This window comes from Oncorhynchus kisutch, linkage group LG9, assembly GCF_002021735.2.
Source record: "Oncorhynchus kisutch isolate 150728-3 linkage group LG9, Okis_V2, whole genome shotgun sequence".
Taxonomy (NCBI): Eukaryota; Metazoa; Chordata; class Actinopteri; order Salmoniformes; family Salmonidae; genus Oncorhynchus; species Oncorhynchus kisutch.
Window position 1 is genome coordinate 20,263,164 of NC_034182.2, and position 24,867 is coordinate 20,288,030.

A 24,867-nucleotide genomic window follows, 5' to 3' on the forward strand; every position below is an offset into this window, starting at 1 on the left:
CTGTTCTCATGTCTTCCTGCAGAACATGTTTCTGTTATGTAACAAAAGCCTGTGTTCTCAAAATGTTGTTCCTAACAGATACAGCAGAAAGAAAGGAAAGACTTGTGTGTGTGTGTTTATCATGACCTGCTGTCCTCTCCTTCTCCACAGGGACAAGGTCAACTCCTGTCCTTCTTCTATTCTCCTTTACCACACACACACACGCACACACGCACGCACGCACGCATGCACGCACGCACGCACGCACGCATGCACGCACGCACGCATGCACCCACACACACACACACACACACACACAGACACACACACACACACACACACACACACTCATTTCTCCTGTCCTCCTGTACTCAGCACATGTATCACTTACATAACCAAGGCTTTTGTACCCAAATTGGTTGCTCACTGTGCTGTTGTTCCAGACCGACACAGTTGTTCCTGACAGGTGATGGCCACAGTGTAAAGAATGAAATACAACTGTTTTTATGTGGGTCAAGTTATTGCACAATCATCAATAATCCCCGTAGTACTGTATAAACAGGCACAGCAGGAAAAGTATTGGAGACAGAGATACAAATATTTCAGCTAAGAGTCATCAGTTTGTTTGCTCTTTCATTAATCTGTTTTAGATTAGAACAGTCTAACAGTTCCGTTCCAGAATCTCTCAGTTCAATAAGGGTTGACTTGTCAGCCGTTTGTGATTGATCACATAATCCAAAGGGTGTATTTATTCCCGGCTGGGTTGAGGATTGGAAAGCTTCTGAGAGACATGTTGGTTAGGTTGGAGAGAAAGGTGTCTGTGTTCTTTGCTGGGTTGCAGAATGAGAAAGCTTGGTTGGTGACAGGCAGACGGTTTTAGGCCTAGTGGCACCAGCAGTAACTTGAGCAGCGTAACTGGGAGCCCCATAGACGCCAGCCAGATGTGATGCTTGGCATCTGGAGAGGGTTTACTATGACAGAGATGGAGAGGACCCTTGGGAGGCCTGAACACAAACACAGGCATTTTGTTTACCGCCCCAACAGATCCACCCACCTAGATAAGAGGAATAGCTATGTGAGAATGCTGGTCATTGACTACAGCTCAGCATTCAACAACATTGTCCCCTCCAAGCTCGTCACCCAGTTTAGGATCCTGGGACAGAACACTTCCATCTGCAACTGGATCCGAGACTGAAACCTAATGGGCCAACCCCAGATAGTGATGGTAGGTAACATCACCTCTGTCTCGCTGATCCTTAACACGGGGTCCCCACAAGGGGTTTGTGCTTAGTTCCCTCCTGTACTCCCTGTTCAACCTCGACTGCGTGGCCACACAGGACTCCAACACCATCATCAAGTCTGCTGATGACACGGAAGAAGATGAGACAGCCTACAGGGAGGAGGTCAGTGTCTGTGTGGTGCCGGGAAAACAACTTCTCCCTAAAATATTATTTTGAGACAACACGAGTCATGGAACCTGGTGGAATCTGGCCACTCCAGAGGTCAATTCTAAAGGTCAAAGGTAATATATTTTTGTTTTGTTTAATCTGCTGCTCACTCAGTTTAGCTGCACTGCTGACACACACACACACGCAGACACATATACACGCAGACACACACACACACACACACACACACACACACACACACACACACACACACACACACACACACACACACACACACACACACACACACACACACACACGCACACTGCTGACGGTGACTTTCCAACTCCACCCCAGCGCTTCGACTCAAAGCATCTGAACATGGGAATGGGAAGTTGGGGGCTAGAGTTTTCCAGAAATGATTTTTTGGGTGGCCTCCAAAAGCTTTGTGCAAGAAAATAAAAATTCCCCGCTGCTGCTCTTTTTGACTGCTGCAGTAATCGACAGCATCTTGTTTTTTGCCCCAAAAATGTTTTCAAGTTCATTCAGGAAAATGTATGTATTAGGTTTAACCATTTATAAAATAATTAACGACGGATTGTGTTGGTCTTGGGAATCACACTCTCCATTAGTGATGCTCCTTGCAAGATGTATACATTGACCCTGTGAGACCCAAGCACAGATCCAAATGAATAAAAACATTTTTAACTTCAGAAATAGTTGTAATAGGTGTCACGTTCTGACCTTAGTTTCTTTTTTATGTCTTTATTTTAGTTGGTCAGGGCGTGAGTTGGGTGGGCATTCTATGTTGTTTTTCTATGTTTTGTTCTGTTATATTTCTATGTGTTTGGCCTAGTATGGTTCTCAATCAGTGACAGGTGTCAGTCGTTGTCTATGATTGGGAGCCATATTTAGGTAGCCTGTTTTCTTTTGTGTTTTGTGGGTGGTTGTATCCTGTGTTAGTGTTTGCACCATACGGGACTGTTTCGGTTGTTTGTTTGTACTTTTGTTATTTTGTTCAGTGTTCGGTTGATTTATTAAATATATCATTATGGACACTTACCACGCTGCACATTGGTCTGATCCTTGCTACTCCTCCTCTGAAGAAGAGGGATTCCGTTACAATAGGCCTCTGTAATAGGCCTCTGTTTATAAAAATAAAAATGTATTTGAAATTTGTAGAACAATTTTCTGGAAATGTTGCAAAAATGAAACGTTGTGCTTCAATTTTCCTTTTATTTAACTAGGCAAGTCCATCAAGAACATATTGTTTTTTTAATGAAGGCCTACAAACAGTGGGTTAATTGCCTGTTCAGGGGCAGAACGACAGATTTATACCTTGTCAGCTCGGGGATTTGAACTTGCAACCTTTCGGTTACTAGTCCAACACTTACCACTAGGCTACGCTGCCGCCCCAATATGACACATCTGTGATAAGAAAACTGTTATTCTATTAAAATCATCTCAAAATGGTGCAAAAGCATTAACATGTAATGGAAAATAGTGTCTAATGGTATATAAAGCTGAAATGAAGTCCTAATTTGATTAAATAGGCTCCCAAATAAATATGTACAATGCATCCGGAAAGTATTCAGACCCCTTGACATTACAGCCTTATTCTAAAATGGATTAAATATTTTTCCCCTCATCAATCTACACACAATACCCCATAAAGACAAAGCAAAAACAGTTTTTTTTACATTTTTGCAAATGTAATTAAACATTTAAAAAACGAGTTCAATCTTGGTTTCATCAGAGTTCAATCATGGTTTCATTGTTTCTCATGGTCTGAGAGTCCTTTAGGTGCCTTTTGGCAAACTCCACGCGGGCTGTCATGTGCCTTTTACTGAGGAGTGGCTTCCGTCTGGCCACTCCACCATAAAGGCCTGATTGGTGTACATATTACCTCAATTACCTCGACACTGGTGCCCCCACACGTTGACTCTGTACCGGTACCTCCTGTATATAGCCCCGCTATTGTTTAATATACTGCTGCTCTTTAATTATTTGTTGTTGTATTCTGCGCATGTGACAAATTAAATTTGATTTGATTTGGTGGAGTGCTGCAGAGATGGTTGTCCTTCTGAAGCTCTCTCAGAGTGGTGTAAAGTCCTTAAAGTCACTACATTCCTAAAGAAAATAATGTATTTTTTACTCCATACATTTCCCCTGACACCCAAAAGTACTCGTTACATTTTGACAGGAAAATGGTCCAATTCACACACTTACCAAGAAAACATCCTTGTTCATCCCTACTACCTCTGATCCAGCGGACTCACTAAACACAAATGCTTTGTTTTTAAATAAATGTCTGAGTGTTGGAGTGTGCCCCTGGCTATCCGTAAATCAAATAAAAAACAAGAAAATTGTGCCGTCTGGTTTGCCTAATATAAGGAATTTGACAATGATTAATAGTTTTACTTTTGAAGTATATTTGAGCAATTCCATTTACTTTTGATACATAAGTAAATGTAAAACCATTTTTTTTTTTTACCTTTATTTAACTAGGCAAGTCAAGTTTGTTCCGAAATGTTTCGGCTGGGAAGCATGCGGAAGCTTTTTGTCAATCTCACTCAGATATCATATTAACATGGCATAATAAGTCATGGCAAAATGGATAGGACTGCAGGAAATTAGCTGTAAAAATGAAGAAAAACTATTTCTCTGCCCAACGTCAAAATTAGTAGAATTGCATGAAATGTGTTATACATTTTTTTTTATCCTCTCAAACAAAATGTTTAGAATTGCGGAAAACTTGCTTTAAAATTGCAACATTTTCTTTATGCCCCATGGAAAATGTGTAGAAGTGCAGAAAATTAAGGGACAGATTAACATTTACTGGAGGGGCTGGTCCAACTCAAGGTGTCATAAAAAATACCCTCCTTTTCACATGACACTCCTCCCCTCGTAAATTTCCATCTGCCCCCCTTGTACAGTAAAATAAATGTAACACCCTCCCCCTCATAGAATTAACTCAAAATAATGTTACGTTCACAAATAACAACAACCGCAGTGACGCTGTGTTTGTAAACGTGGATATCGACTTTGACACTTCGGCATGCATTTGTGGCACAGCCGATGCCACGCAGGGCTATAGGCCAGAAGGTTGTGGGGTTGCCGACCACCACAGAGGAGCTCACTCTCCCTGCCTGTTTCAGAGACGGCTGCAGACAATGATCAGCTAGGGGGAAATCAGATTTTCTCAATTTTGATGCCATATTTATAATTATATAAAACTGCAACACATTTTTCACCAACAGGTTTCTGTGCCAATGCACCACACAACCAATAAACAAAGCATACCGACTTCAGGCACTTCAATATCATGGTCTGCATTTTCAACACAACGATAATAGACTATGTCAATCTCAACATACAGAAAATACATCCCTCCCTACCTTGTAGGCTTACCCAGTACAGAAGGCTTGGCTTGACAATCTCCGAATGTCATTAAACAATTTGGTGTTTTGTAGAAGATATACCTTGCCATTCATTAATTGGCCGCTGCACAGTTTGGATTGATAGATTTTATTTGTCAGTAAAAAGAATAAAAAATACATGTTTTAAAGTGACTGGGATTGCACAATAAAGTTGAGAACTTATTTCCATCGTGGTTCCTATTTTTTACGTAAATACATATACAATTATTACAGAGATAGAGATGAAAAAATGCTATGAGTTTGATGGGTGAGTTTAAGTACAATTCTTACAAGCTTGTTTGGCTGGTAGCTTATTATTTAGATGTTTGGGGCTGCTGGTGAACCATGATGTTTTGGGGCTGCTGGTGAACCATGATGTTTTGGGGCTGCTGGTGAACCATGATGTTTTGGGGCTGCTGGTGAACCATGATGTTTTGGGGCTGCTGGTGAACCATGATGTTTTGGGGCTGCTGGTGAACCATGATGTTTTGGGGCTGCTGGTGAACCATGATGTTTTGGGGCTGCTGGTGAACCATGATGTTTTGGGGCTGCTGGTGAGCCATGATGTTTTGGGGCTGCTGGTGAACCATGATGTTTTGGGGCTGCTGGTGAACCATGATTTTGGGGCTGCTGGTGAGCCATGATGTTTTGGGGCTGCTGGTGAACCATGATGTTTTGGGGCTGCTGGTGAACCATGATGTTTGGGGCTGCTGGTGAACCATGATGTTTTGGGGCTGCTGGTGAGCCATGATGTTTTGGGGCTGCTGGTGAACCATGATGTTTGGGGCTGCTGGTGAACCATGATGTTTTGGGGCTGCTGGTGAACCATGATGTTTGGGGCTGCTGGGTGAGCCATGATGTGCAGGCATGATCAAAGTGACTGGACCAGAGCACTAGCTAGGTTTCCACCCAATTGGTGACACATTTTAGTGAGCCTGTGGATGCAGAAATACTCCCTTTGAAGAAGTTTCCTCTCAATATTGGCTAAACGACACACATTTCCATCCTTAAAAACAGCCTATAACAAATGACAAAAACACTATTCCTATTCCTAGGCTACTTTTCCAAAACAACAATTGTCCACCTCACGGTTCAGCTGTCAGAGATTTGATCACAAACTGTATCAGAGCATTGCATGCATAGGCCTATAGGCTTAGGTGTCCACAGTGTGATATTAACATTTGAATAAATACATATAGCCTATATAAAGGAAGAGAAGCTTAGGCCTAACCCCAGAGAGATAGGGATATGCCAGTGGCATGCTACCACACCGACATGCATTTCTTTATGTCAGATGGCCACTGCGGCTGTCATACAGATGTTGACATATAGAAGGAGGCTAATTTGTCACATCTTCAGTCAGAATATTGTGTATAAAGATCAGCAGTATAATGTTAGATTATGGGAGTAAATCTGGTCGGCCTTCCTCACCTCAAGCTCAACGGTCAGTTGCAGTGCCGGGGCGCACTGCCTTTAGATCATAGGCCTGTAGTAGCTAAAGCAGGTTTTCTTACATTGAACAAAGTTCTTTGTTGAGGAATGTTTTTCTTCTCAAACAATCCTTAACACAGAGTCAAGGATGATCTCACAAGGACAACACAAATCTTCTTCTTTACAGGGATAAGGAACACAATGTCTCCCCCACTGCCGGTTCTCTCCTCTCTCTCGTAGGGGGGAGAAAATAGGTGATTAGTACCGTCAGCTGTGCTTAACTGCCTCTGATCACCTTGACTCACATGCCGGGCTGGGCTACTATACGTGGGACCAGCCTGCCCCCTGGTGGTCCTTCCACATACCTCACCCCTCAGGACTGGACCGGAGGGCCGGGCGAGGGCCCACTTAATGGTTAGGGCCTCTTTTTCTACGGTAGCATATCTATGTTCCCAATCACAGAACTTCCTAATTATGAAGAGAATAGGCCTCTCTGCTTCACCTTCACCCTGAACTTGGACAGAGCTTGAGCTCTGTATCTGAGGCGTCTACCTGCACAATGAACTCTTGGGGGAAGTCGGGAGCCTGCAGGACGGGATCAAAGCACAGGCTGGAAGGCGTCTTTCGCCTCTTCCTTCCACGCTATACGGGTAGGCAGAGTTTTCTTTATGAAATTTGTGAGGGGGTGGCAATGGTTGCATATCCAGGGATGAAACTGCGATAATATCCCGTTATTCCCAAGAAGGGTCAGACGTCCAGCTTCGTCTGGGGCCGAGGCCAATCCCGAATTGATCTGGTTCTGCCTGTGGACATATTTTTTCGTTCCCCACAGTGCATCCCAGGTATTGCACTTCAGACAGACCCAGGCACCATTTTATGGGATTGACTGCCAGCCCTGTAGCATCCAAGCCCACAAGCACTGCCCGCAGTGGCTATCCCAGTCCTTGCAGTGGATGACCAGATCGTCTATATACGCTGCTGCGTACTCTTGATGGGGCAGTAGAATGGCATCCATGAGGCGTTGGAAAGTAGCCGCAGCAAAGGGCATCCTCACATACTGAAAAAGCCCCTCCGGTGTGGCGAAGGCAGTCTTTGTGAGGTCCTCCGGAGCCACCGGCACTTGCCAATATCCCTTCGTCAGTTCCAGGGTGGTGATAAACTTGGCCCTTCCCAAGCACTCCAAGAGTTCATCCACGTGGGGCATGGGATACGCGTCGAATGTAGAGATGGCGTTTACGCCCCTAAAGTCATTGCAGAGCCTCATACTACCATCAGGTTTGGGGACCAGGACTATGGAACTGGACCACTCACTCGTAGATGGCTCGATCACCCTCATCCTCAGCATCTCGCTTACCTCGTTCTTAGCGATGACTCTGCGGGCCTCAGGAATCCAGAAAGGCCAGATATGTACCTTCTTGCCTGGTTCGGTGTGGATATGGTGAAACAGGACATCTGTTTGTCCTGGGAAGGGAGAGAATACATTGCCGAATTACATAATCAGCGTGTCTAGCTGTCTCGACTGCTCCTCCTCTTTTTCCTTGCCCTCCACTGCCATCAAAGTCACTCCCTCCTCTCTTGTACTTCTTCAGCAGGTTGATCTGATAGAGTTGGACCTCCTTCCTTCTGTCAAGTTGCTTGATGCGGTAATTGACCGGTGAGACCCTCTCCGTTACCCCGTAGGGCCCCCTCCACTGTGTCAGCAATTGGTATTCGGCCATGGGCACGAGTACCATAACTTTCTCTCTCACGGTGAACTCCCTGGGTGTCGTTGACTTATTGTAGGCACGACCTTGAGTCTGTTGCGCCTTCTCCATATGCTCCTTTCCTATGGGCCAGAATGCCGACAGTCGGTCCCACATCAGGATAACATGTTCTATCGTTGACCGGTGAGGGGTCCCATGAGGTCCATAGCTATGCATTCGAAGCAGGTCTCTATAATGGGAAGAGGAATCAAAGGATTACGTAGGTGTGGTCATGGGGCCATACGCTGACATTGATCACACATCCTACAATACCTGGCCACATCTCGGGTGACACGGGGCCAATAGAACCTCTGCATGATTCTGTCAATCATTTTGTCCCGTGCCAGGCATCTTCCTAGGACATGGGAATGGGCTAGCTGTAGGACAGTATCCCTGTACTGTATGGTCTACGCACCATTAGTAATTCCTGTTTTTCCCCCCTTTGTTGCACGACCCAATACAAGAGCATGCCTGACTGCATAGTAGGGAAGAGAGGGCTCACCTGACCCGTCTATATTTCTCCTGTTGATCACCTTCACCTTCCTCGTGGCGTCCCGTAGGTCTGGGTCTCGATGCTGAGCTGTGGAGAACTGTCCCTTTAATTCCTGGGGCAAGTCGACCTCTGTAGAGGGGTGTGGAGGTTGTTCCCCATCCCCATTGGGGGGTGCCCGAGGAGAATCCCTTCCATGTTCCCTCCTCTGACTGGGCTTCAAACATATCCCGTAGCCTATGGTCGCGCCTTCCTTCCTCCGTCATGTACAACCCTTCGCAGGTGTTTTCATCTGAGGTTTCCTGGAATAGCTGTCGGAGGCGTTGGGTCAGTATTTCCTCCACTGCTCCAGAGGTCGAGGCTACGTTTCCTCGGGCTTGGACTTGGGTTTTTTCTTTCTCTGCTTTCCTGACCCCCCTGTGGTGGGCGGGACCTCGGCGTGTGATAGAGAGACCTGGTCCCCTTTGTTCGGTGCGTAAAGTTGTCTGCCGAAGCTCCTTATACAGGGGACAGTCTCTCCCGATCAATAATGGCACCTTCAGCTGGGGTACTTTCACTGCCCTGACTGTACACCTTCCTTTCGGGGTGAGAATGGACAGACTCACGGTGGGGTAATAGTGGGTGTCTCCATGGATACAGGATACGGCTACTTTGTCTGGTAGTAATGTTGCTGTGGTCACCATCTGGTCCTCCACTGATATAACCATACTTACTGAGTCGAGAATGGCTACCACGTCTCGTCCTTTTATTCAAACATGAATCTCTGGGGCTGGGGCTATTTCTGCTAACCAACAGGGGCAATCCTGCCCTCTCGAACAGGGATGTGTGGGGACGGGCAGCGATGACTCGGTGGCCATGGACCTTGTGGGGCGTAATGGTCCGGAGACTGGAAATTACAGCACCAACACTGTTGTGTGGGTGAGGACTTCTCTTCACATCCAGAGCGGGTTCGGTCGTGCTGGGGTTAATCGGGGAAAGGTCTTGGCAGAGTCCTTCCTGTCCTCTTTGTCCCCTTTTAACAACACCCATGTAGATCGGTACGTTTCCACGGCCTGGGCTATGTCGTCTGCGACGAGGGGTTTGTTTGCCCCACAACCCTTTTCAAGTCCATGGGTATTTCCCTTAAAATCTTGTCCACTACGAGACAACATTTCCTACTCCCTTTCCGGGATCCAGCGACTGTTTTGTTAGTCATACGAGTGCGAAGATCTGGGCCCGCACGGGTTCTTCGGCCATATTGGTCCAATGATAGAGCCGTGAAGTTCTATCTCGGGCGGTCAGCTGGTACCGGGACAGAATCTCGGTTTTTAGTCACCCATAGTCAGCAGCGTCGTGGGGTTCCAGGTCACAGTAGGCTTCCTGGGCTATCCCGGGTCAAAAGAGGGGCTAACGCGCTCACCCATTCTGTTAGGGGCCATACTTCCAAGGTGGCCGTCCGTTCGAAAGGCATGATAAAAGCCTCAATATCATTCTCCTTTGAGAGGCGAGGTAAGGCGGCGTGAGCCGCCACTCTCGGCTTCACTCTCACTTCTTCTCGCCTGTTCAGCTGTTGTTGCATGAGTTCTATGGTGGTCTGCTGTGCCGTGATCAACTGTTGTAGTGGAGCGTTATCCATCTTTCTTGTATGGTTCCTCTGTGACTACAGGTCGATTTTTATTTTCCTTACTTATCCTCGTGTAACCTGTCCACCTAATGCCCGCATTCTCTACCAATGTATGTAGGTTGCTCTACAGCGGAGAGGTAGAATAAACAAGTCAGGAGCAGGTTTTCTTACTTTGAACAAACTTCTCCATTTAGTTTTTTTTCTTCTCAAACAATCTCTCACAATCAGGGATGATCTCACAAGGATAACACAAATCTTCTTCTTTTCTTCTTCTTTAATAAGGAACACAAGGTGATTAACTTTTAACTATAACATAAATCACGGGTGTGTCACTGCTTGAACTATCCGTTCGCAGAGAACTCCTTACGGGAGGTGGTGCGGATCCGTGGTTGCCATTCCCAAGAGGTAGTTTGTCCTCTTCTTCTCCCTTTCGTCAGGTAAATCCTCTCCTTTGGAGAATCAATCACTTTTTTCCCCTCCAGTCTCCCCCACTGCCGGTTCCCTCCTCTCTCTCGTAGGGGGAAGAAAATAGGTGATTAGTACCGTCAGCTGTGCTTAACTGCCTCTGGTCACCTTTACTCACATGACGGGCTGGGCTACTATCCGTGGGACCAGCCTGCCCCCTGGTGGTCCCTCCACACTTAATAATAACCAGGCCTTACCAAATGTTCACAAAAGTTTCTGAACTTTATTAGGGTAATATTAGAAGTAAGTCAAGCCATTGTTTATTGAGAAAATATGAGCAGAAGAGCAAGTGTGCAGCACCCTCCCTGTGCCCAATAAAAAACCACACAACCCTCCCCAAAGCAAAAACTAAAGTTTGATAACCCCTATCTTGGACCACCCCTCCCCCAAGTACATTTCAATCTTTCCCTAACTTTAAAACGTGTCCATCAATATATGATTGTAGCCCAAGGTTGCGTTCTTGTGACACTTACAAAACTACCTCTAGCTCTGGCTCAGAAGGTTTGTTTCTCATTTTTAGTTGCTCTACATAATCACACTACATCTTAGAGAATACAGGAAACATATTTTGAGTCACGTACTTGCACGTATGGTTTAAATCATATGCTTGTGTAGGGGACCAGTGTGGTCTCAGATGGGTGTACCGTTTTCTAATGTTTCAGAGGCTACTGATTCCACAATAATCATACTGACAAGGAACAAATACTCCTAAGAGGTACATCTGGGTCTACGGACCAGTACGACCAGGGCGGGGGACCAGTACGAAAAAAGTATTAAAATGTACTCACCAATGTAAGTCGCTCTGAATAAGAGCGTCTGCTAAGTGACTAGGATGTAAATGTAAAAATTGAAGGAGATTATGTAGTAGTATGTAGTATGCGCCATGAGTTTTGAGTTTAGAACCTGTACAGGATGCGGTTTAGGAAACGTTTCTTCTTTACAATGTTGGTTTTCATGGGGTTAATTCAGTGGTTTTCAAACGTATCCTCTGTGCCAGATTTAGCCAGATTTAGCCAGATAGCTAGGTCATTTTTCATAAAATAATACTATATGTTCGGAATGACTTGCCTGGTTTAAATAAAGGTATAATAGTATCAGTTTAATTGCGCTTATCATGAGTGATTTAAAGTTGGTGGTTGGATATTTTCTTACCCAACATGCACCTGGTTATAATTGTGCAATCATCCACAGATAATTGAACCAAGGAACGAGTGAATGAAACTTGAACACGCTTCCAAGTGAGTTATTTACACAGTATAATACAGTCCAACATCCAGAGAGTGCAGAAACATCTAGAAATACCTATTATCCTATTTCTCCTTTTAAGGGGAGTGGTCAGTGTGAGAAGAAATAGCTGAGGTAGATCTCCCTGGGATTCTCTTTTCTGTGCTGAGGGGGAATTAACGCCAGGAGTAGAGGATGAGAGTTGGAGAAGTGAAGTACTGATGTAGAGGAAAGAGAGTGAGAGGATAAGAGCAGAGAGAAAGGAGAGGGAGGAGGAAAATCACTCATTAAATCAAGCCAGGACAGCTTAGTTAGTTCACAGACTTATCCCCCCTCCTTCCCTTTCATCCCCTGTTCATCTTACGTCCCACTTCCCCACTTCCCCGCTCCCTTCCTCTCATTCTCTCCATTTCAGTTCTCTCCCCTGCATCTCTCCCGTTTCCAACCCTTTCATCCACACTTATTTCCTCCTCCTTCCCTTCTATCCCCCTTCTCCCCTCCCCTCACAGATTCAGCCCCCCCATCCCAGTGTTTACGTGAAGTGATCTCTTGGCAGCGAGACTCAGCTCACTGATTTACACCAGCAGACGGAGGGAGCAGATCTCTCTCTCTCTCCTTCTGTTGCTCGCTCTGTCTTGCTCTCCTTACACCGAGTGTGTTCCCTCATGCCCCATTTGGACTGGGCACACTAACCTGGTCTGCGTCTCTGCTGTGAGTGTGTGAGTTTGAGTGTGAGCGTGAGAAGTAGCTGTGCAGACTACAGGACTTAGCTGAGTGGACTCACTCACTCCATAAAGGGCTTTATTCATCTACAGCTGACTATCTACGTACAGGTATAGATTGTTTTTACATTTTTTATTATACCTTTATTATACCAGGCAAGTCAGTCAGTGTGTGCTTAATGTGCGTTTGTGGTCTTTCTAAGTCTTCAAAAGGTGTGAATTTATTGCTACTGTCTCTAGAACGGTTTGTTAGTCACAAAGTGTGACAATTGTTGAGACTCTTGTTGCTCTTTGTTGTGTCGAAAAGTTCTGTCCGGTAGCGAGTGTGTTTGTGTTCAATAGGTATTTGTCATCAAAAGGTATTGTGTGTTTGCTACTGTCTCCATGTCTTGGAGTGTCGAAGAGAATGTGTGCTATGTCTCCCGGCTTGCTCTGCCAAGTATTGAATAAAGCTAGATAATGTGTGTGTGTGTTTCAATGCGTGTGTTGTACAGTAGGTTCTCTCAGTCTCCTTAAGTGCTCTGCTCTGGTTGCTGTCATTTATCTGTAAGGTATTCAATCAATTCGCTTGAACAATCTGAATGTGTGCTTTCTGCGAATTTGAGCCTTCTGCAAATTTGAGCCTTCTGTGAAATTGTATTGTCAAGGGTTGCATTTATAGTCTGAATTCAATCTGACGTCTTCAACAATGGATTAAACGAACAAAGTAAAATGCACATATGGAAAATGATCTTACTTTGTGCAGAGCAAATACTCCTGCATGTGACTATTTTCACATATAGTCCCCTCTTCAAAATAACCGATCTCAGTCCTCTTTAAAGTGAACTCTTGGGTAAAGGAGAAGCAAAATAACTCAGTTCTCGTTGTATTCACACTGCCTTTGAATGAGGACCCCAACTCTTTTGCCATTTCACTTCACCTGTTTTGTGGTCGGAGTCCTCTTTGCAATTCACATTACTATGTTTTCAGAAAGGAACCAAGATCTTTTTCCAAAATTTACTCAATGAACTCTGGGTTTTCACAAAAGTGCCATTCCATCAGATTGTGTTATCAACAGCAAGATATACCTACTTACATGTTGGAAGTTACTATATTGCATTTTGTTAAAAGATGAGACATAATAATTATAATCAGTAGATAATATTAACATCTAAATATTATTGGTAACAGAATAAATAGTAGAAGAATACTACAGATTAAATAATGCTGTAATAGATGAGACCCTAAATGTAGGCTACTGGCCCTTTAAGTGTTAGCATTGCTTTTGTGGTAGCGCTATCCGGAATCTTTGGGTTGTCCCTACCCTAAATCCTAAACTCAACCCCTAGCCTAACCCCAACCTAAACCATAACCCTTACCTAACCTTAACCCTTACCTTAACCATTTTAAATGTCAACTTCTATGGGGTAACGTGAGAGTTGGGACGTCCCAAGGATTCCGGATAGCAAGGATCTTGATTTTGTACCCTATCTTGTGATTCTCACCAAATATGTTGCTGTTGCTGTGGCATCAAACCCCACAATCGAATAAACAGCTGATGAAGCTCTCTTAGCCTATAGATTGCATATTGCAAACAAATAACCTGAACATCGTGTCGGTACAAAACTCATATTTTGGCATTTCTGTGCATCCTTGACAATTGCTAATCAATATCCAAAAACAGCACGTTTTTTTTCCACACACCTGGACATCATCATCTTCTCTCTTTTGTGACACCAATGTCAGGGATTATGGCTGGGAGAACGGTGTTGCAGTAGTCTAGTGTGTACTACGGGAAAAGGGTCAAGCAAAACCTGCTGAGGTTTGCCTTCACATTGCCCCAAACAAAGGGAACCGGACAGCGGAATTCAAGAGAACCAAACTCTCGAGATGATCTCGGTTTGGTTCGCTTCTGGGTCTCTTTTGAGGGCTGTGAGTCCCTTCAACGTGCTCAAGCAATTAAGCGAACTGCACAGAATTCACAAGAATTAGCTGAAAGGTACCAAGTGTGAAAACACCCTAAAATTTGTAGAAAATGACTTAAATAGGGATCTTCTCAAGTTAGTAACCTCCATTCATTTTAGTGATCAGATGGTCACTATATTATGTTTGTATTTTGGGAGGGGGGGGGGGGGATCAGCTTTAATAGTGCAGAAAGATTGTTTGTAAATATATATACACATATATATTTTTATATATATTTACCCCTCCCCTAATTGGAGTAAACTAATGGACAACAACACTTAGAGTTGTACTTCCAGCTTATACATACTATATACATTTTACGGACACACTGTATTTTACAATAGTTATATTTTGTTTGTTTTTAATCTTACCCTTCAGCTACCATCAACCCCTCCCATCTGTCTCATAACACCATCCATTTTTGGCGTTGACTAGGAGGTAGCCTAGTGGTTAGAGCGTTGGGCCAGTAATCGAAAGGTTGGTGGATTGAATCCCTGCACTTACAAGGTATAAATCTGTCGTTCTGCCCCTGAACAAGGCAGTTAACCTACTGTTCCTAGGCTGTCATTGTAAATTAAAATGTGTTTTTAACTGACTTGCCTGGTTAAATAAAAAAATATTTGCCATGTATTTTTCAACTGTACTGTTATGTTTCACAAAAGTTCTGAACCTTTCTATGCTCATAGTTTCTATAGATTGTAAATTGAATATTTTAGCTAAAAGTATCATATTATTGATCGATTGACTATGACTTTTCAAATCACCCAAATAGTGCTATTTGCAGAGTTAGCTCCAGGTAAATGTTGCACTTCTTCAACCATTCCTAGACTGCAATATTTTTGCGATCTATATGGCACAACTGTCAATTTTTTGTTCCTTATTTATCACAATTTTCTTAAACCAATTTTGATCTTTAATGCAGGGCCAACAGACAAGTGTATTACATTTTCCCTCTTCCATTTCTGTGGTAATGCTGCAATTAGTTGGTTGTAATTTTGGGTAGAGCAGCTTTTCCATATATTTTTGTTAGCTGCATGTGTGACATAACACCAACAGTCCCATTCATGATATAATTTACAAAGATAACTTTTGAAAACCTTTTTTTAAATCATGTTTTTTTTATATCAATTAGTATGTATGTTAGTATGTTTTTCTTCCACCAATCGTAATGCATAAACCTATAAAACATTGTCTGTGCTCTCCTCCGGTACCTTTTAGAATTCAGTTTCACCTCCTCTAAGAAGTGTTTTAATCAACACACACACACACTGGTAGCCTGGTTCCATGGACAAGATGGATGTGTGTTTGTGTGTGTGTGTGTGTGTGTGTGTGTGTGTGTGTGTGTGTGTGTGTGTGTGTGTGTGTGTGTGTGTGTGTGTGTGTGTGTGTGTGTGTGTGTGTATGTGTGTCAGCAGTGCAGCTAGACTGAGTAGCAGATTAAACAGAACAAAAATATATGACCTTTGACCTTTAGAATTAACCTCTGGTGTGTGTCCCATATAATCAGCAGCAGTTACACTACCACAACACACCTATTGAGTTTCAGTGTAATAATGAGTTGTGTTGGCATCATTCCTGATCCCTAGGGTATACTTTGTATTCATCATCAGGCTTGATTAAATAACAGACACAGAAAAAGCTGTCCTGATCACTCCAAACGTCACCAGAAGGGGAAAGTAGCCATTTTGAATAGAATAACTAAAATAATCCAGCCTGCATTGTCCCAGGTTTGTTTGTACTTCAGCAATCTTGTCTGACTATCATTGTTAGGCCATATAAGACAACAATAGTCAGGAGTTAGATCAGAGGGGTAAGATCAATGCAATACAAAGAGGAGGAAATGAAAGAGAACATTTTAAATAGAAAAACACCTCAGAATCCAGTTTGTTCTTTAGCCAACTACTCTGTCTATAGTTGTTATGCCATACCTGATTATTGCCCTAGCTATATCTGTTGTTTATTCTGTGCCTGAAACAAAAAATGAAAAGTGTTATGGCAATAGTCATGTTAAGAATTAGATCAAGTTCACACTGTCCATGGTTCCCATATGATCTGTGGAGTGCATCAATTTTATGTTTCACTTCAAGCTAGGAATACATTTAGTCTTATATAGTCTCATTCTTTAGTACAGTATATTATGGATGTGGTTTGATATTTAAACAGACATCTACAGTTGAAGTCGGAAGTTTACATACACTTAGGTTGGAGTCATTAAAACTACTTTTTTCAACCAGTCCACAAATTTCTTGTTAACAAACTATAGTTTTGGCAAGTCGGTTAGGACATCTACTTTGTGCAGGACACAAGTCATTTTTCCAACAATTGTTTACAGGCAGATTATTTCACATATAATTCACTGTATCACAATTCCAGTGGGTCAGAAGAATACATACACTAATGTTGACTGCCTTTAAACAGCTTGGAAAATTCCATAAAATTATGTCATGGCTTTAGAAGCTTCTGATAGGCTAATTGACATAATTTGAGTCAATTGGAGGTGTACCTGTGGATGTATTTCAAGACTTAACTTCAAACTCAGTGCCTCTTTGCTTTACATCATGGGGAAATCAAAAGAAATCAGCCAAGACCTCCACAAGAAATTGTAGACCTCCACAAGTCTGGTTCATTCTTGGGAGCAATTTCCAAACGCCTGAAGGTACCACGTTCATCTATACAAACAATAGTATGCAAGTATATACACCATGGGACCATAAGCCGTCATACCGCTGAAGAAGGAGACGCGTTGTCTTCTAGAGATGCATGCATTTTGGTGCGAAAAGTGCAAATCAATCCCAGAACAACAGCAAAGGACCTTGTGAAGATGCTGGAGGAAACAGGTACAAAAGTATCTATATCCACAGTAAAACGAGTCCTATATCGACATAACCTGAAAGGCCACTCAGCAAGGAAGAAGCCACTGCTCCAAAACCACCATAAAAAGCCAGACTACTGTTTGCAACTGCACATGGGGACAAAGATCATACTTTTTGGAGAAATGTCCTCTGGTCTGAACAAAAAGAGAACTGTTTGGCCATACTGACCATCGTTATGTTTGGAGAAAAAAGGGGATGCTTGCAAGCCAATGAACACCATCCCAACCGTGAAGCATGGGGGTGGCAGCATCATGTTGGGGGGTGCTTTGCTTCAGGAGGGACTTGTGCACTTCACAAAATAGATGGCATCATGAGGCAGGGAAATTATGTGGATATATTGAAGCAACATCTCAAGACATCAGTCAGGAAGTTAAAGCTTGGTAGCAAATGGGTCTTCCAAATGGACAATGACCCCAAGCATACTTACAAAGTTGTGGCAAAATGGCTTGAGGACAACAATCAAGGTATTGGAGTGGCCATCACAAAGCCCTGACCTCAATCCTATAGAAAATTTGTGGGCAGAACTGAAAAAGCATGTGCGAGCAAGGAGGCCTACAAACCTGACTCAGTTACACCAACTCTGTCAGGAGGAATGGGCCAACATTCACCCAACTTATTGTGGGAAGCTTGTGGAAGGCTACCCGAAACATTCGACCCAAGTTAAACAATTTGAAGTCAATGCTACCAAATACTAATTGAGTGTATGTAAACTTCTGACCCACTGGGAATGTGATGAAAGAAATAAAAGCTGAAATCAATCATTCTCTCTAATATTATGCTGACATTTCACATTCTTAAAATAAAGTGGTGATCCTAACTGACCTATGACACGGAATTTTTACTAGGATTAAATGTCAGGAATTGTGAAAAACTGAGGTTAAATGTATTTGGCATAGATGTATGTAAACTTCCGACTTCAACTGTATATGTCCGAAGTCAGAATCAAATAGCCTTTGCAAGAATAACATGGTCACTGTGGTAGAACAGACAATGCAATCGGAAAGTATTCAGACCCCTTGACGTTTTCCACATTTGTTACATTACAGCCTTATTTTAAAATATATATTTTTTAGATGTCTCATCAATTTACACACAATACACCATAATGACAAAGTGAAAACTGGTTTTTAGAAATTTTAGCAAATGTATTAAACATAAAAAGTGTAAATACCTTATTTACATAGGTATTCAGACCCTTTGCTATGAGACTAGAAAATTGAGCTCAGGTGCATCCCGTTTCCATTGATTATCCTTGAGATGTTTCTACAACTTGATTGTAGTCCACCTTGGGTAAATTCAACTGATTGGACATGATTTGGAAAGGCACACACCTGTCTATATAAGGTCCCACAGTTAACATTGTATGTCAGAGCAAAAACCAAGCCACGAGGTCAAAGGAATTGTCTGTAGAGCTCTGAGACAGGATTGTGTCGAGGCACAGATCTGGGGAAGGGTACCAGAAATTTCTGAATCATTGAAAGTCCCAAAAACACAGAGGCCTCCATCATTCTTAAATAGAATAACTATGGAACCACCAAGACTCTTCCTAGAGCTGGCCTCCTGGCCAAACTGAGCAATCGGGGGAGATGGGCCTTGGTCACTCTGACAGAGCTCCAGAGTTCCTCTGTGGAGATGGGAGAACCTTTCAGAAGGACAACAATCTCTGCAGCACTCCACCAATCAGGCCTTTATGGTAGAGTGGCCAGAGTGGCCAGGAAGCCACTCCTCAGTAAAAGGCACATGACAGCACACTTGGAGTTTGCCAAAAGGCACCTAAAGACTCTCAGACCATGAGAAACAAGATTCTCTGGTCTGATGAAACCAAGACTGAACTCTTTGGCCTGAATGCCAAACGTCACATCTGGAAGAAACTTGGCTCCATCCCTACGGTGAAGCATGGTGGTGGCAGAATCATGCTGTGGGGATGTGTTTCAGCGGCAGGGACTGGGAGACTAGTCAGGTAAGATGAACGATGAACGGAGCAAAGTACCAAGAGATCCTTGATGAAAACCTGCTCCATGGAGAAGGTTCACCTTCCAACAGGACACAATCCTAAGCACACACTACCTACTGGAGAGCTCTTATTTGTCTATCTATTCAGCATCATTCACACCCTCTTAAGCTTTAGCCCCACCCATCTCTTTAAGGGTTGATCATTCTGTCCTAACAACAGCAGTGAGGCACTCAAGCTAACTGGCTAATGTTGGCTAGCTTACTAGCTACAGTACTTCCAAACACAAATGAGAGAACAGCTCTCTGACCAGTTTACCATATTCAATGTGTATTGAGCGTCCGTAAATTCATCAGTTATTCTGTGCTTTGGCACACTCAGACGAGAGTGCTCTGAAATCGGAGTATATAGCCAGAGCGAATTTACCAGCTACGTCTATCAACAACTGTCGCAATGACATTCTATTGAAGTGGTTACTTGTATAGTGGAGTTTTTTGTTAAGACTTGTAGCTAGCTAGCTAAGAAATTAACCATAATCTCAACTCATGAAGTTACTACCCTGCATGAATCTGCAGGTAGATAACCAACCAGATTCAATGTTAGCTAGCTAACATTATGCTATAACTAGCAAAGCAAATGGCTCTGAGATACAAATAATATTATTACACAGATCATACATGTAACGTTAGCTAGCTGACGTAACAACAGCAGTCAAGCACCCAAGCTAACTGGCTAATGTTGTCTAGCTTGCAGGCTACTTCCAGACACAAATGAGCAGTATTTCGATGTCTGGATGAGAAGTGTGCCCAAAGGAAACTGCCTAAGGCCCAGAAGCTAGGATATGCATATAGAAAACCCTCTAAAGTTTCCAAAACTGTTAAAATAATGTCTGTGAATATAACAGAACTGATATGGCAGGTTGAAAACCTGAGGAATATCCATCCAGGAAGTGGGATTTTTTTGATGTGGGTATTTTCAATTGAATGCCTATAGAGTATCTAATGTGTAGGACCCAGATTGCAGTTCCTATGGCTTCCACTAGATGTCAACAGTCTTTAGACATTGTTTCAGATGTTCAACATGTTTCAACAAACTTTACTGGTACTATTAGGATGTATTCGTCTGCATGTTTTGACCGCCTTTGAGCCAGTGGATTACTGAACAAAACGCGCCAACACAACAGAGTTTTTGGGATATAAAGAGGGACTTTATCGAACAAAATGAACATTTATTGTGTAGCTGGGACTCTTGTGACTGCAACCATATGAAGATCTTCAAAGGTAAGTGATTCATTTTATCGCTATTTCTGACTTTTGTAATTCCTTTTGTAAAATATTTGTATGCTTTTGTAAGTGGGGCACTGTCCTCGGATAATTGCATGGTATGCTTTCGCCGTAAAGCCTTTTTGACATCTGACAAAGTAGCTGGATTAACAAGAAGTTCATCTTTAAACCGATGTATAACACTTGTATTTTTTTATGAATGTCTGTTATGACTATTTCTGTATTTTGAATTTAGGGCTCTGCAATTTCACAGGATGTTGTCTAGGTGTGTCGCTAGCGGAACACCTGCGCCAGAAAGGTTAAGACATGTAGCTAGCTAAACAATTAACCATAATCCCAACTCATTACGTCACTACCCTATATGAATCTGCAGGATGCTAACCAACCAGGTTCAATGTTAGTTAGCTAACATTAGGCTATAACTAGCAAAGCAAATGGCTCTGAGATACGAAATATACTACTACACAGATCATACATGTAATGTTAGCTAGCAAGCCAGCCAGCTAACATTAGCAAGTTAGCTAACAGTACACTTTTTTTAGGGGGGTGGATCAGCTTTAATATTGCGGATAGATTGTAGCCTCCATGAATGTAATTGTCTGCATCATTTCCAATCCCCCATATATTTTTAGGGTAAATATACATATTTATATACAATTCCTAAGAAACTGAAGATCTCGTACAATGCTGTGTACTACTCCCTTCACAGAAAAAGCTAAAACTGGCTCTTGATGACAGCTGTGCACACTCTTGGCATTCTGTCAACCAGCTTCACTTGGAATACTTTTCCAAAAGTCTTGAAGGAGTTCCCACATATGCTGAGCACTTGTTGGCTGCTTTTCCTTCACTCTGCAGTTCAACTCATCCCAAACCATCTCATTTGGGTTGAGGTCGGGTAATTGTGGAGGCCAGGTCATCTGATGCAGCAATCCATCACTCTCCTTCTTGGTCAAATAGCCCTTACACAGCCTGGAGGTGTGTTGGGTCATTGTCCTGTTGAAAAACAAATGATAGTCCCACGAAGCGCAAACCAGATGGGATGGCATATCGCTGTAGAATGATGTGGTAGCCATGCTGGTTAAGTGTGCCTTGAATTCTAAATAAATCACTGACAGTGTCAATAGCAAAGCACCCCCACACCATCACACCTCCTCCCACATGCTTTACGGTGGGAACCACACATGCAGAGATCATCCGTTCACCTACTATTTGTCTTACAAAGACACAGCGGTTGGAACCATAAATCTCACATTTGGAGTCATCAGCCCAAAGGACAGATTTCCACAGGTCAAATGTCCATTGCTCGTGTTTCTTGGCATAAGCAAGTCTCTTCTTATTATTGGTGTCCTTTAGTAGTGGTTTCTTCACAGCAATTCAACCATGAAGGCTTGAAAAATGCAGGCTCCTCTGAACTGTTGATGTTGAAATGTGTCTGTCAATTGAACTTTGTGAAACATTTATTTGGGCTGCAAATTCTGAGGCTGGTAACTCTAATGAACTTATCCTCAGCAGCAGAGGTAACTCTGGGTCTTCCTTTCCTGTGGCAGTCCTCATGAGAGCCAGTTTCATCATAGTGCTTGATGGTTTTTGCGACTGCACTTGAAGAAATTTAAAATGTTCTTGAAACTTTCCATATTGACTGACCTTCATGTCTTAAAGTAATGATAGACTGTCGTTTCCCTTTGCTTATTTGAGCTGTTCTTGCCATAATATGGACTTGGTCTTTTACCAACATAAAATATATGTTGGTTTGTTTAACTCTTTTTTTTGGACAATACATGATTCCATATGTGTTATTTCATTGTTTTGATGTCTTCCCTATTATTCTACAATGCAGAAAATAGTAAAAAACTAAAGAAAAACCCTTGAATGAATTTGTGTGTCCAAACTTTGTACTTTTTACTGTATAATAATATAGTTAGCATATAGACAAGTTTAAATTGACAATAGTCTGATGGGTGACAATACTATCAATTGTCAAATTGTACATGAAGAGCTGGGCGCACCTTGGAATTGACATAGAGGCAGGCAAAGAGACCGTCAACAAAACTATTTTTAAGGTCAATGGCATCATGAACTTTACCTTGTACAAGGGTATTTTAGCTAAAAACCTGGTTGCCTCTGCAAGGAGGCTGAAATTCGGCCGCAAGTGGATCTTACAGCAAGACAATAACCACAAGCACACATCAAAATCCACAAAGAAATGGTTAATTGACCACAAAATCTAAAATTTGCAATGGCATCTCAGTCTCCAGACTTAAACCCCACTGAAAACCTGTGGTTTGAATTGAAGTGAGCAGTCCATAAGGTCAGACAAATAATATCAAGGATCTGGAAAGATTCTGTATGGATATCATAAATATGACTAATGGAGTTATGTCACACATGCAGAAATTGCAACCAACTAATTGCAGCATTACCACAGAAATGGAAGAGGCAAGTGGGATGGAGAAAAAGCAAGGAACTTGTCTGTCGGTCCTGCCTTAAAGACCAAATTGGTTAAAGAAAGTTGTGATAAACCAAAAAGTATCCCCGTTTCATTTAAGGACCCCAAAAATTGACAGCTGTGCCATCACAGCACATCACAAACCGGATGGTGTTCAGAGATAGATGGGAAGGGTTGAGTGGAGCTGAAGGTTGGGACTAAAAACAACAAGATGACTAATGTTCAATATACTGTGTCTGAAAAATGTTTATAGGTTGAGAACGTTTGTGAAACAGCACAGTTTAAAAATATATGTCAAATAGAAATCAAAGCTGGATGGTCTTCAGATATAGATGGGAGGGGTTGAGGGTACCTGAAGGATGGGATTAAAAACAAACAAAGATAACTATTGTAAAATACACTGTCCGTAAAATGTATATAGTATGTATAAGCTGGAAGTTGAAACATACGTATTGTTGTCCATTAGTTTACTCCAATAAGGGGAGGGGTGGTAGGGTTAGGAGAAAATCATTTAACTTGTGTAGCACCTGTTTCCACGATGGTGTATTTCATAAGCATTATTTTTAGTTCTCCGGTTAGGCCTAGGCCTACGTTAGCCATTTTTGAGTGAGCTAGGCTAGCCAGGAAAAGTACACTTGACAACGTATTCTCACGTGGTAGGACGAAACATAAATGTTTCAGCACCCCACAAATAACAAACAGTTCCCTGATCCACCTGGTGCAAGGCTGGTCGTCTCTCTGCTTCACCGTTCACAGAGTGGAATTAGCAAAAAAATACAAGACAACAAGCTCCTGAGTTTGTAAGACATTTTCAGAATCGAGAGCTGAACCGGGGGTTGATTTAAAAAAAAAAAATTATGGAGAACCGCGGATATCCAACCCGATGCAGGACTTGAGAACACGTACACACATACATATACACACATATATTCCCTTGTTGCCAGTAGGGTGAGGGGTCGTCAAAGTGGACCACCACGGATGGGGTTCATCCCAGCAACATGTTTGTTTTTTACTCACCATGTTGTCACCTTAATCCACCATCAAAGAAAACACCTCTTACTCCCTCTACTTTCTTTCTCTCTCATCTTACCCCGTCTGTTTTCTTTCTTTCTTTCTCTCTCCTCTTACTCCCTCTATTTTGTCTTGTTTTTGGTTTTCATTTGTTATCCTATACCTCTTTAATTCCCTTCATCCTGTGCCCATTCCAATGATATGAGGTTGTTTATAAGGTTCTAACTTCCTGGTAATCACCCAGGAATGGGATTGTAACCAGGGAGGAATGGATTCCATCAGAACAGTTAAATCTGTCCTTCTCTCTTCCCCCTTACCATGTTCCTACCATTCCATCCATTCCCTTACCGTGTCAAGGGATTAGGCTAAGTACAGCTACAGTATATTACATAATATTCAACTAAATTACTTCATATGAATACAGTGCCTTGCGAAAGTATTCGGCCCCCTTGAACTTTGCAACCTTTTGCCACATTTCAGGCTTCAAACATAAAGATATAAAATTGTATTTTTTGTGAAGAATCAACAACAAGTGGGACACAATCATGAAGTGGAACGACATTTATTGGATATTTCAAACTTTTTTAACAAATTAAAAACTGAAAAATTGGGTGTGCAAAATTATTCAGCCCCCTTAAGTTAATACTTTGTAGCGCCACCTTTTGCTGCGATTACAGCTGTAAGTCGCTTGGGGTATGTCTCTATCAGTTATGCACATCGAGAGACTGACATTTTTTCCCATTCCTCCTTGCAAAACAGCTTGAGCTCAGTGAGGTTGGATGGAGAGCATTTGTGAACAGCAGTTTTCAGTTCTTTCCACAGATTCTCGATTGGATTCAGGTCTGGACTTTGACTTGGCCATTCTAACACCTGGATATGTTTATTTTTGAACCATT

The 24,867-nt window shown here is 42.5% G+C and overlaps 1 protein-coding gene across 3 annotated transcripts in view; it reads left to right on the top strand.

The window, feature by feature from the left end:
• LOC109896878 (rho GTPase-activating protein 6) overlaps positions 1 to 24,867 on the top strand; it is an 84,730-nt gene that overhangs the window by 22,056 nt on the left and 37,807 nt on the right. Inside the window, exon 1 of one of the 3 annotated variants that reach the window (XM_031832080.1) lies at positions 12,321 to 12,574. The exons of the other annotated variants lie outside the window; for them this stretch is intronic. The gene's annotated coding sequence lies outside the window, so the exon portion shown is untranslated. Of the gene's footprint in view, positions 1 to 12,320; positions 12,575 to 24,867 lie in introns of those variants that run through there. 3 annotated transcript variants of the gene reach the window in all.